The following is an 11,956-nucleotide window of genomic DNA, read 5'->3' as shown; positions in this document are numbered from 1 at the left end:
GAGATATTCCTAAGGCAGACTCTGACAAGGGTTTGAATTCAAATGGCTTATTGGATGAAAGTGTGACAGGGAGGAGAACACCATGAAAGGCCTGGATGAATGGCTGTCACTGCAGGGAACTGGGGCTGACTTGCTCTCAGGCACCAGGAGGGATCTCGGAGAACATGCCTCCAAGCGTCTCCACGTAGGGCTCCAGTTCTAGGCCCAAGTTTACACATGCCATTCCTTGTGAGTTGAGGGTTGCCCTTGGGCACAGCAAACCTCCAGAACATAGAACACGCCCTGAACATGAATTAAACACATCCTCATGGGGTGTGGGAGCACTGTCGAGCAGCCATGTGAAGACAAGCAGGGTTTCGGGCAGGTGCTTATCAGCATGAGGCCATGTCTGTCTGCAGCTGCTGGGGAGCAACGGGCTTTGAGGCCGCATGTTCTCTTGGCCTGTGAGGATGTCCACTCCAGCCTCAGCTCCTCTCACCCTCCTCTTCCATCGCGCTGCTCTGCAGCTTCTTCGTCATGCTAAATGCTGAACAGATCTCTATATTGGGGTCTGTGCTCGTCCCTTAGGGCTGCCGAGACAAAGCACCCCGAAATGGGTGACCTCAACTGCAGAACTTTTCAGTTTTGGAGGCCAGTGTTTGAGATCAAGTCATCAGTAAGGCTGGTTTCTTCTGAGGCCTCTCTCCTTAACTTGAAGGTGCTTGCCTTCTCCTGTGTCTTCATCTGATCACCAGTGTGCGTGTTTATGTCTTAATCTCTTTTTTTGGAGAGGTTTTTTTCTATAGTGCACATGTGCTTGCCAGAAAGACAGGGAGGGACAGAGAGACAGAAAGTGAGAAATTGCCCCCAGGGGGGATGGCCACACCGTAGTCCCTTCTCCTCCATTCTCCTCTCAGGATCTGGGACACGCACAACGCGTACCTGGAGTTTAAGCCACCGGGTCCGGGACTTGAACCGCGGTCGACTACATGGGAGTCCAGCGACATAGCCATTACGCAACTGCTGGTCCCCAATCTCTTTTTCTTAAAAGGACACTGATTATATTGGATTAGGGTACATTCTTGTGACCTCATGGAATCTGATTATCTCTTTAAAGATAGGGCTTTCTAAATCAGTCACATTCTAAGGTACTGGGGGTTTAACTAACACTTGGGGGAACAGTCCGTGGCAATGCCTCAGTGATTTCTCATTTTGAATGGAGTACTCACTCCTAGTTATTTACAAACCTTGCTCCTCATTTCCTTACAGCCTCTGCGTAAGTACTCAGTCTTCGGGGGATTTACTAATTACCACTGTCAAAATATCAATTCTGGCCTTTCTAAAAACTTTTCTCTCATCTTCTTGCTGTGTTTCAGTTTGGTTTTCCCCCCTCCAGTAGCTTCATAGAAAATAACATATGTACCAACACATTAATTTTCTATTCCCTGTCTCTTTACTGACAGTGAAGCTTCTGGAGGCGAGGACTTTATCCATGCTGGTATCTGACATACCCTAAGTGCTTTGAGCATGGTGTGGCCTCCGTTCTGGGAAAACAGTGTTCATTTTGAGAATGACGCAATGACAGAGAGAGCGACTGAATGAGATGCGCCACCCCGTGGACCCCTCCTCGGCTCTTCTCCTCGCACTGGTCTCACTGTGCTGCACGGGGCCGGCTCACACTCAGGGTCCCGCCTGGGTCTCACATGTCTCACTGTGCTGCACGGGGCCGGCTCACACTCAGGGTCCCGCCTGGGGCTCACATGTCTCACTGTGCTGGCCGGGGCCGGCTCACATTCAGAGTCCTGCTTGGGTCTCACATGTCTCACTGTGCTGCCCTGGGCCGGCTCACACTCAGGGTCCCGCCTGGGTCTCACAGAGATCTGCAGCTTCTTCTCACGTACGTCCCCTTGAACTGGTGACTTGCTAGGCCCTCAGTATGTGCCTGGAAAACGTGTGTGCTTATAATTAATAATGTTGCAAGAATTCCGCTGATTATATCATGCTGTTATTTTTATAAGGTCTCACGCGAGAAATCTTTTTTAGAATTTCATGGCAGCATAAAAAATGTCACTTTGTCACATGAGGCATTTGTCTCTCTTACATGGAGGATAAAGCTAGATTTTATGTTTTTGGGGATTTTATTGTCCTGGCTTAAGGACATTGCAAAGCCAAATATGACACATACTTAAAGGGATGTTATTAACACGTGTGGTTCAAATGTCTTCCTTCTCTATCTTTCCTTGGGGTTGAGTTTATTTTTCTGTTTATAATATATTTATAATTTTTGGTTACCCTCAATATGTTTGAGAAAAATATAAGAAATAATATAATGCGTGAATTAAAAAGTGGGGTGACACCTGTGCAGTAGATGTTGGGTGGTATTGGTGACAGGGACAAGCAGAGGTGGCCAAGGTTGAGATTTGGAGAGCTCTCAGGAAGAGGTGAGGTCTGCCTGGGCCCGCCTCTCATAGCATCTGGAGTGGAGAGGGGACACTGGAAAACCTGCCCAAAGTAGCAGACAAGCTATGGGGAAGGGCAGGCAGGTGGGGGGATATTTCTATTCATCAGATCACTCAGGATCTATAGTATGAAACACATTCTGAAATTGAATGCAGATTAAAGCCAGCGGTCCTGCTCAGAAATCAGAACCTTTTGAAAAATAGGATTATGTTGCAGGCTTCCCGGGGTTTTGCTGTTGATTTGATTGCTTAATTTTGCATTTTTTCCCCTTAGAGTCATAAAATTGTACTGCCAGATGGGATTCTATACCAGAGGTTCAGTACCTAGGTTCCAGGGGTAGCTGTGGACTGACCGATAGGCTTCAGGAAATCTGCTCCCCAGTAACGCTGTATGCAAATGTGCATGTTTTGGAATTTATGGTTTTCTTCGAATTCTCAAAGGGTCTGTGATGTAGTACCTTCTCCTTCCCCAGATGAAAGAATGGAGTATACTTTTCCATTTATAGGTGAAGCAAGTGAAGTCCCCCCAGAAAAAAACAGTAACAAAAATAATAAACTTTCCCAAGAGCACATGCCAAGTTGATGTCACAGCAGGCACATGAAACCAGACCTGCTTCCATGTTCTAAGACTAGGGCTGTTGCTGTGTATAGATCCGAGGCTATTTTGCCATACCATACACACCTAGGCATCTAAAATGATTGGGCTTCTCCCTGACTTTGAGGGATTCGAAAGGCAAGAAAGGGAAGAGAAGCTTTTCCCTGAGCTCGAGCACTAGAAAGACCTCCGTCATCCAGACCTTTCTTTGTGGATATCTTTGCTATGAGTGTGTGGTGGCTTTATTACCTTTCTGAGAAGCGGCCCTCGTGCACAGGGTGCTTATGAAACAAAATGCTTCCTCCTCTTTCAGAACCTTTACTTACTGTAGAAGAAAGTAGGCTTTCCAAGGAAGCCAAGGAAAGCTGAGTTGCACTGGCTTAAAAGGAGATGTTCCCCTTTTTTCATTAAGGATTTTTGTCATAGGGCGTGTACGCTCATGGGAGAGGTACAGATAAAGACAGAAGGAAAGTGAGATAACCCCCAGGGGAGACAGCCATGCTACATCCCTTCTCCTTGATTCTCCTCTTAGGATTTTGGATATGCACACACTTGCCCCCCGGGGAGTGGTGGTGGTTCAAGACACGGTGCAGGACTTGAACCATATAGCTGGGCATGTGGGATACAGTACCTTAACCACCATGCCACCTGTAAGCCCAGGATGCCTCATTTTATAATCATCATTTGGAATGCTCATAGAGGTACATTTTAGCAGCCAATTTCTACCTAAAAGAGAGCTCTCACTTCTCTTCGAGAAAGAACAAGTTGTGTTCTGTTGGAAAATTTCTACTTTGCCTCCAGGTAAAGCCATGCCCAGGATCAGGAAATAAGAATGGCATTCAACTGAAAAGTAGATCGAGGTTGGGGGCTTCTCTAGAATCCATTTTAAATGTCAGTGGAAGGCAGAGAGAATTATGTTTGCTTTCTCCATCTTTTCAATATAATTCTACAGTTGGAAAAATCTCAAGACATATTTAGGATCATTTACATACTTAACTAGGGGAATAAAGAACTATTTTGTGTTGTTTCTAAGATTATATTTCCATTTGTGCCATAGCTAACAGATTTGATACATGAAGAAGGATTTGAGACCATTGTCCAGTTCCTTGATTTGAACAATGCTACGACAGTATGATGGTTTCTTTTTAAAAAATTTTAGTTTAATTCAATATTTACAATTTTTTAACACTGATTTATTTATTTCTACATTTCCCCACAAACGTTTACTTTAGATATTAAAAAAACGTTTCTCATATGCTGTAGTTCTTGATAGTTAATAAACAACTTTCAAAATCTCAAGAAACTGAATTTAAAGATAATTATAAAAATATGTATTATAATTTTGTTTGTGACTCTGTAACAGAGACAGTGTGATTTTAAATATTTTTGAGACAATATTTACATGTCAACCACTCAAACTGCTATAAAACAAACAATTCACCCAGCACACAATTTACACATGAACCTTCTCAATTCAGCCCTGCCTACCAAGTATTCTGTGATACACCATCTGCTAGCAAAGATCGGTCTCTTTTACTTCCTTTAAAGTCTTCCTCAAAATAAACTTCTTGTTGTGATTGCTCTTTTGCAACCTCTACTGATTACAATGCAGGACTGGAAAACTCTAGCTTATTTTATGGTACAAATTCTTTCATTTAGATTCTCTAATCCTCTCTGCCAGGCAGAACTGTTCATGGTGCCAGGTCATCTTTCCAAGGGCTTCTGTTGGCTTACTTGAGATTTACCTTAACTCCATAGTTTCCAGGTTTAATCTTCAGATATGACATTCCAGTCAAAGCCCTGTCCAATAACAAGTATTTCCAATTTCTGATTCCAGGCAACAGGTATTATTGAACTTAGCAAACAACAATTCTGCCACAAAATAAAAACACTCCCAAATATTTTCCAATTCCAGAAGGGTCAGTAAGGGAGGAAAGTTTATGTTTCCATTTAAAGAAACAAAAGAACAAGAAGAAAAAACAGTAACAGATTGCTAACCCTATCCACAGCTCAAAAGAAAGCAAGATCTTTAAATTGGGAAAACAAAGCATAGGGAAAGAGAGTAATGTTTTACTTGGAAGTCCTACGTTTCTATTTCCCCAGCTCTGTCTTCAGTAATTCTTCTCCCTTCTATTAAATTTACAGTGTCACTGTGGTCCGATCTTTCCGTTTAAATCCTGGAAGTTGACATTCAACGTTACTATTGCTATTTCCAGTCTCTGGTATTAAGTTGGTCACCTTCTTGGTTGCTCTTGTTCTCTTATTTCTGTATGTGTGTCTTTAGTTTTCCTGGTAGAGCACTCCTTTTAGAACTTCTTGAAGAGCTGTCTGGTGTTGGTAAACTCTTTCAGGTTTTGTTTATCTGAGAATGTTTTATCTTTTCTTCCTATATGAAAGATAATCTTGCCGGGTATAGTATTTTTAGCTGAAACTGTTATTCACTTAACACTTTGAATATGTTTTCCCTTTCTTCCCTTGTTTTTATTGTTCCTGATGAGAAGTCTGATGCTAGCCTGATGGGATAACCTTTATAAGTAACCTGGCGTTTCTCTCTTGCCAATGTTAGTATCTTCTCTTTGTGGACTTGGCCAGTCTGGCTGTGACGTGTCTAGGAGAAGATCTTCTTGGGTTGATTGTTAGGGGTCCTTTGTATTTCTTGAGTCAGGATGTTTGAAGGCCTTTCTAAGTTTGGAAGATTTTCTTCCAGGACTTCATGGAATAGATTATAAATGCCCTTATTAGTTTCTTCACCTTCTGGGACTGATTATCCAGATGTTTAGGCACTTATTTGTATCTGGTATTTCTTGTATAATATTCTCTCTCTCTCTCTTTTTTATTTTCTCAGTTTTTTTTTTTTTTTTGCTGCTTTTTGTTTGTTTGTTTGTTTGTTTGTTTGTTTGCTAGGTCAGAGGCTTTGCCTTCAACATCCAAGATTCGATCTTCTGCAAGGACTAACCTGCTTTTAATACTTTCGAGGGAGGTTTTGATTTCCTGAATGGCAGCCTTCATCTCTAATAGCTCTGTTTGATTCTTTTGTATGGTGTGTATTTCCTATTTCAGGTCATGGGAGAACTTCCTCACCTCCTGGAACTCATTGTCTCTTTTCTCCTGCGTCTTCGGGAGTTCATTATCTCTCAGCTCTTGCATCTCGTTTAGTTTTGTCACTATGAATATTCTGAATTCTCTATCAGACATTTCCACGAGTTCCACTACTGTCTAGATGATGAGGGATTGTCCTTGTCATTTATGGGAGAGATATTTTCTTGGTTTCTCATATTTCTTGTGCCTTTGTGGTGGTTTCTGGTTATTCTGTGACAAAAATCTCTCCTCTACTGTGTTTTGCAATGTGGTATGCAGAGAAAGAAATGATGAGTTCAGATATGTGCTCTTGTTCTCTTATTTCTGTATGTGTGTCTTTAGTTTTCCTGGTAGAGCACTCCTTTTAGAACTTCTTGAAGAGCTGTCTGGTGTTGGTAAACTCTTTCAGGTTTTGTTTATCTGAGAATGTTTTATCTTTTCTTCCTATATGAAAGATAATCTTGCCGGGTATAGTATTTTTAGCTGAAACTGTTATTCACTTAACACTTTGAATATGTTTTCCCTTTCTTCCCTTGTTTTTATTGTTCCTGATGAGAAGTCTGATGCTAGCCTGATGGGATAACCTTTATAAGTAACCTGGCGTTTCTCTCTTGCCAATGTTAGTATCTTCTCTTTGTGGACTTGGCCAGTCTGGCTGTGACGTGTCTAGGAGAAGATCTTCTTGGGTTGATTGTTAGGGGTCCTTTGTATTTCTTGAGTCAGGATGTTTGAAGGCCTTTCTAAGTTTGGAAGATTTTCTTCCAGGACTTCATGGAATAGATTATAAATGCCCTTATTAGTTTCTTCACCTTCTGGGACTGATTATCCAGATGTTTAGGCACTTATTTGTATCTGGTATTTCTTGTATAATATTCTCTCTCTCTCTCTTTTTTATTTTCTCAGTTTTTTTTTTTTTTTTGCTGCTTTTTGTTTGTTTGTTTGTTTGTTTGTTTGTTTGCTAGGTCAGAGGCTTTGCCTTCAACATCCAAGATTCGATCTTCTGCAAGGACTAACCTGCTTTTAATACTTTCGAGGGAGGTTTTGATTTCCTGAATGGCAGCCTTCATCTCTAATAGCTCTGTTTGATTCTTTTGTATGGTGTGTATTTCCTATTTCAGGTCATGGGAGAACTTCCTCACCTCCTGGAACTCATTGTCTCTTTTCTCCTGCGTCTTCGGGAGTTCATTATCTCTCAGCTCTTGCATCTCGTTTAGTTTTGTCACTATGAATATTCTGAATTCTCTATCAGACATTTCCACGAGTTCCACTACTGTCTAGATGATGAGGGATTGTCCTTGTCATTTATGGGAGAGATATTTTCTTGGTTTCTCATATTTCTTGTGCCTTTGTGGTGGTTTCTGGTTATTCTGTGACAAAAATCTCTCCTCTACTGTGTTTTGCAATGTGGTATGCAGAGAAAGAAATGATGAGTTCAGATATGTAAAAAGAAGTTTCTTCCTTAAAGCAAGAAGTTCAGTAAAATAAGTCCATCAGGGTGAGTCTTAACTCAACCTTCAAGGTGTCCTTATAAAAAGAGGAAATTGGGACATAAGCATGTGCACGGGAGGACAGGGTGAGGACACTGTGGGAAGATGGCCCTTGACAATCCAGTGAGAGAGGTCTCAGAAGGAAGCCAGTCGGCTGTCACCTCGACCTTGGATTTCCAGCCTTCTTACTGGGAGCAGACGTGTTTCTGCTGTTAGTGCAGCCTGAGCGTACTGATGCAAGATTGAGTCACAAGTGTCAGGTCGCTCTGGTCACAAAAACCCTACGGGTACAACACTGAGCAGTAACCGCCCATGCTAAGCCTGGAGAATTACTGTTTATTGTAGCAGAGTTACTAATGCTGATAACAGTGACTTGATCTTCGTTAGGAGGGCTGTGTGATTCCAGGGCCTTTCTGCTTGTCTTAGACTTTTTCTGCCTTGGTTTCACTATTGGTTTTCAGGAAGTTCTAGGAAAGCTTCCAAATTGTTTAATTTCCTTTATACTTAATTATGTATTAATTCTTCAGTCTAAAAGCCTTTTCCTGAGCACTACGAGGTCCCGAGACATAGGGTGAGGAGAGAAACTTGCACACATGCTTTGACCTTGAGGAGCTCACAGCTGTATTGAACTTAGTCTGGATTAGCATTACAGTAGAAGGTGTCCTGGTGGCTGTAACAGTGAAATGTCAGAATTCCAGTGGTTGAACACAGAGTTTACTTAGGGCTCACAGATCAGCCTAAGGTGGGCTGTGATGGTTATTTTATGTACCTGCTTGGCTGGGCCACAGGATACCAAGACGATTAGTACCACATTATTTCTGGGTTTGTCCATGAGAGTGTTCCAGGAGAGATTAGCATTCGAACTGGTAGGTGAGCAAAGCAGGTGGCCTTCTGCCATGTGAGTGCACATCATCTAATCTCTTGAGGACCCCAGAACAAAAAGGTGGAGAAAGGTAAACTTTGCTCTTCATTGATATTCTCTGCCCTTAACACTCCTGGAGCTCAGCCTTCACACTTGGACTGGAGTCTCTCTACTGGCTCTCTAGCTCTCAGGCCTTTAAATGGTACCATCAGCATTCCTGGGTCTCCGGCATGTAGAAGGCAGATCATGGAACTTCTCAGACTCCATAATCATGTGAGGTAACACCTTATATAAATAAATAAGTACGTATGTGCATATATGTGTGTGTGTGTGTGTGTGTGCACACGTGCGCATGCCTATGAGGTAAGTACTATTATCTCCATTTTACTGAGACAGGATCTGAAGCAGGTAACCTGCCCAAGGTCACTTAGTAGACTCAGAGCTTTAACCTAGACAGTTTGGTTCTAGAACCAGGAACTAGAATACTGTGTGGAACCTGATATTTGCTGAGGAGGTAAATGGCACAGTGCTCTAGGTCTGTGCAATTGCAGAGAATTGGAGAAAGCAATCTGTAGGCAGAAATGAGGGTGCACCGTTATAGCTGCATTTCAGGTGGGATCAAAGGAAACCATACACATGACCGTCACCTTTCAACTTTACTCGAAGCCTTGGAAGAAGTAAGAGAACAGACACATTTTCTTCTTAGCTTTTCACTGCAGCAGTCAAGGACTGGTCCCCCTGTCTCCCCTATGCGCTGTCTCTGACTGAGATCATCCCTCCCAGCTGTCCTTCCTGCTTTTCTGATCTGTGCATTTGCAATTCACTGCTCAAAGCAATTCCATTTTATTCAACTCCCTTCTTCCTCCCCCAGACTCTATTAAGCTTCAGGAAGCATAAAAGCAACTAAGCCATTACCCGAACTGAACTTGAACTCTAAACCTCAGGAGATTCACCCATCACTGAGCTGAAAGGCTCCCTGGGCTTCCAGCTGCAGTAATTTTGTGAAGTCAGCACAGTGTGCCCACAGGGGTGTGCCATATTTTATTTTTCATTCAAGCATGATGCCGTCAAGGATTGCTTAACTGGCTCAATATCAGCACTTTTTTTTTTTTTCCAAACAACTTATGAGCTTGATGTGTAAGAAGTTCACTGTGTGAAAATGTTCCAAGTTACCAACATTTTCTAGTCTTGATTTTCTTGTTTTGAGCAACTTTGAGAGTTTCCTCAGTTGTGATCCCCTGAGTGCTGTTCTGCTGGCGGAAGGTCAGCCTCCTTCCTTCAGCTGTGCATACACACGTATGACTCGGGATGAAAGCAGTCAGGATCAACCTCAGAGGTGGCAGGTTGGGGGTCAGGAACAACCTCAGGTGTTTGGGCCATAATTTCAGGGCTCTTCATTTGCAGATTGGTGATACAATTCTATATTGCTTTCAGACTGAGCAGATTCTGAGAGACCAAGGAAGTAAGTGAGGTGCTTTGGGGTCAGGTAATATTTCCCTTCAGGTTGCCACTAGTCTCTGACTTTTCAAGAGTCTTGCTCCTAGCAAAAAGTTTCTTATTTTTACTACGAAGAAAACTTGATATTAAGCATCTCTCATCTTATGAGACCCTAGATTTTTAAAATTATTATTCTTTTAAAATATTCTTTCCTTCTAGAGAGTGAGCCAGAGAGCTAGTGAGGGGCACCCGTGACAGGGTGCTGACCTTCTGTGATCCTCTTCCTCAGCCCCGAGCCAGGTAGGACCACATGTACACTCCCATGCCCAGTGTGCTTCAGGTCAGTGGGTCAGATCGTGGTCTTGAGTGTTGCTCCAGCATTTCCGAGTGGTGCTGGACCTCCCACCCCATCATGTCTGAACCTGTGAGGTTTTTATTTTTACTAAATTGAGATGGTCATTGCAGAGGCTTGAATTTTCACAGAGCAAATCTGATTAAAGACGGTGACCTGGACGCATCTGGGTAAGCATGATTTCCAAATGCATCCTTCATGTCTAGAGAGATCCTGATCTTGGCTGTGCCTTCCATATATTCTATGGACTTAATTTTTTGAGAGGTAAAGTGTGATGTGTAACTTTCGCAATACCATAGAGTGCCAAGGAGAAAGAGACTTCATATGACCATAGGCTTCATCTGTCTGTTTTTCAGAGGAATCCAAAATAGGGCCCTGTTATTTTATTATGCGTTAATTCAACCATGATAATAGCAGTTTTATCAAACTCTATTTGCTTTGCATTTGAGATTGGAGACAGAACTTTAGCTCTAATCAACTCCAGATTTATTTGTTCAGGTCTGAATACTAAAATTTTAGAGAACCTTTGGAATGGGGGAATATTTTTGTAAACTATGCCTCAGTTAAAGGACTGATCATCAGAATATACAAGAAACTCAAGTGATTTACTTGAAAAAAAAAGATTAGAGCAATTCAAAATGAGAGAATGAACTGAACAAACAACTCTTAAAGGAAGATATAAGAACAACCAAAAAGCATGCGAAAAAAATATCAAAATCCCACATCATAAGGGAGATACAGATCAAAACCACAATGAGATACCACTTAACCTCAGTCAGAATGGCAAACATAAAAAAAAAAAAAAAGATAAATGCTGTGGGACTGTGTTGAAAGGGATACTCTCCTTTGCTGCTGGTGTGAATGCAAATTGTTCCAATCACAGTGGAGAACAATATGGAGGCTTCTCAAAAATCTACAAATACAATTACCATATGATCCAGCAATTCCACTCCTGGGTATCTACCCAAATGATAGGGGATTGCTCAGTCAGAAAAGTGCTTGTACATCTGTGGTTATTGCAACATTATACACAATTACTAAGACATGGAACCAACCCAAATGTCCACCAACAAATGAATATATTGAAAAACTGGGCACATATACTCTACAGAATACTATTCAGCCATTAAAATAAATAAATAAATAAACAAAAAAATAAAAAAAACCCTCAAGACCCTGGCATTTGATTAAAAAAAAATGGATGAATTTGGAAGATTTACTGCTGAGTGAAGCAAGCCAAGCTATGAAAGAGAGGCAGTGTATATCTCCACTTGTATACGAACTGTCCGCACTCTATGGTGGAAAATGAAAGATGATACAGAAGTATAGAAAATGGTTATGGATACTGGAGATAATATGAGAAGAGAGTAGGAGAAGAGGGAGTGTGTGAGGAAAGAATTTTTTGAATTGCTCTAATCTTTTTTTTAAAGAAATTAAAGAGAAAAGTAGAGAAGATTTTCCTTCCTGAATAAAATGGTCTTGGCTTGAGGACACCCATGGTGATCTCTATCACTCTTAGTTTTCTTTGCTGCTTAAAATGTAGGTGTACTATATGGAGGGTTAGCAGCTATCTTGTAGCTAAGGGAAGTCCAAGCAATAGAAAAGAAGCCAAGAATGTCAGAGTTGAAATAAGGAAAGAATATAGGTCCTCGATAAAATTGTGAACAGTTGTTATAACCCTGGAATGCCTGTCTCAAGTGTCATGAC

This window comes from Tupaia chinensis, unplaced genomic scaffold, assembly GCF_000334495.1.
Source record: "Tupaia chinensis unplaced genomic scaffold, TupChi_1.0 Scaffold000138_1, whole genome shotgun sequence".
NCBI classification, from domain to species: domain Eukaryota; kingdom Metazoa; phylum Chordata; class Mammalia; order Scandentia; family Tupaiidae; genus Tupaia; species Tupaia belangeri.
The sequence above is the reverse complement of the archived record's forward strand: the minus strand, read 5'-3'. Positions refer to the sequence as shown.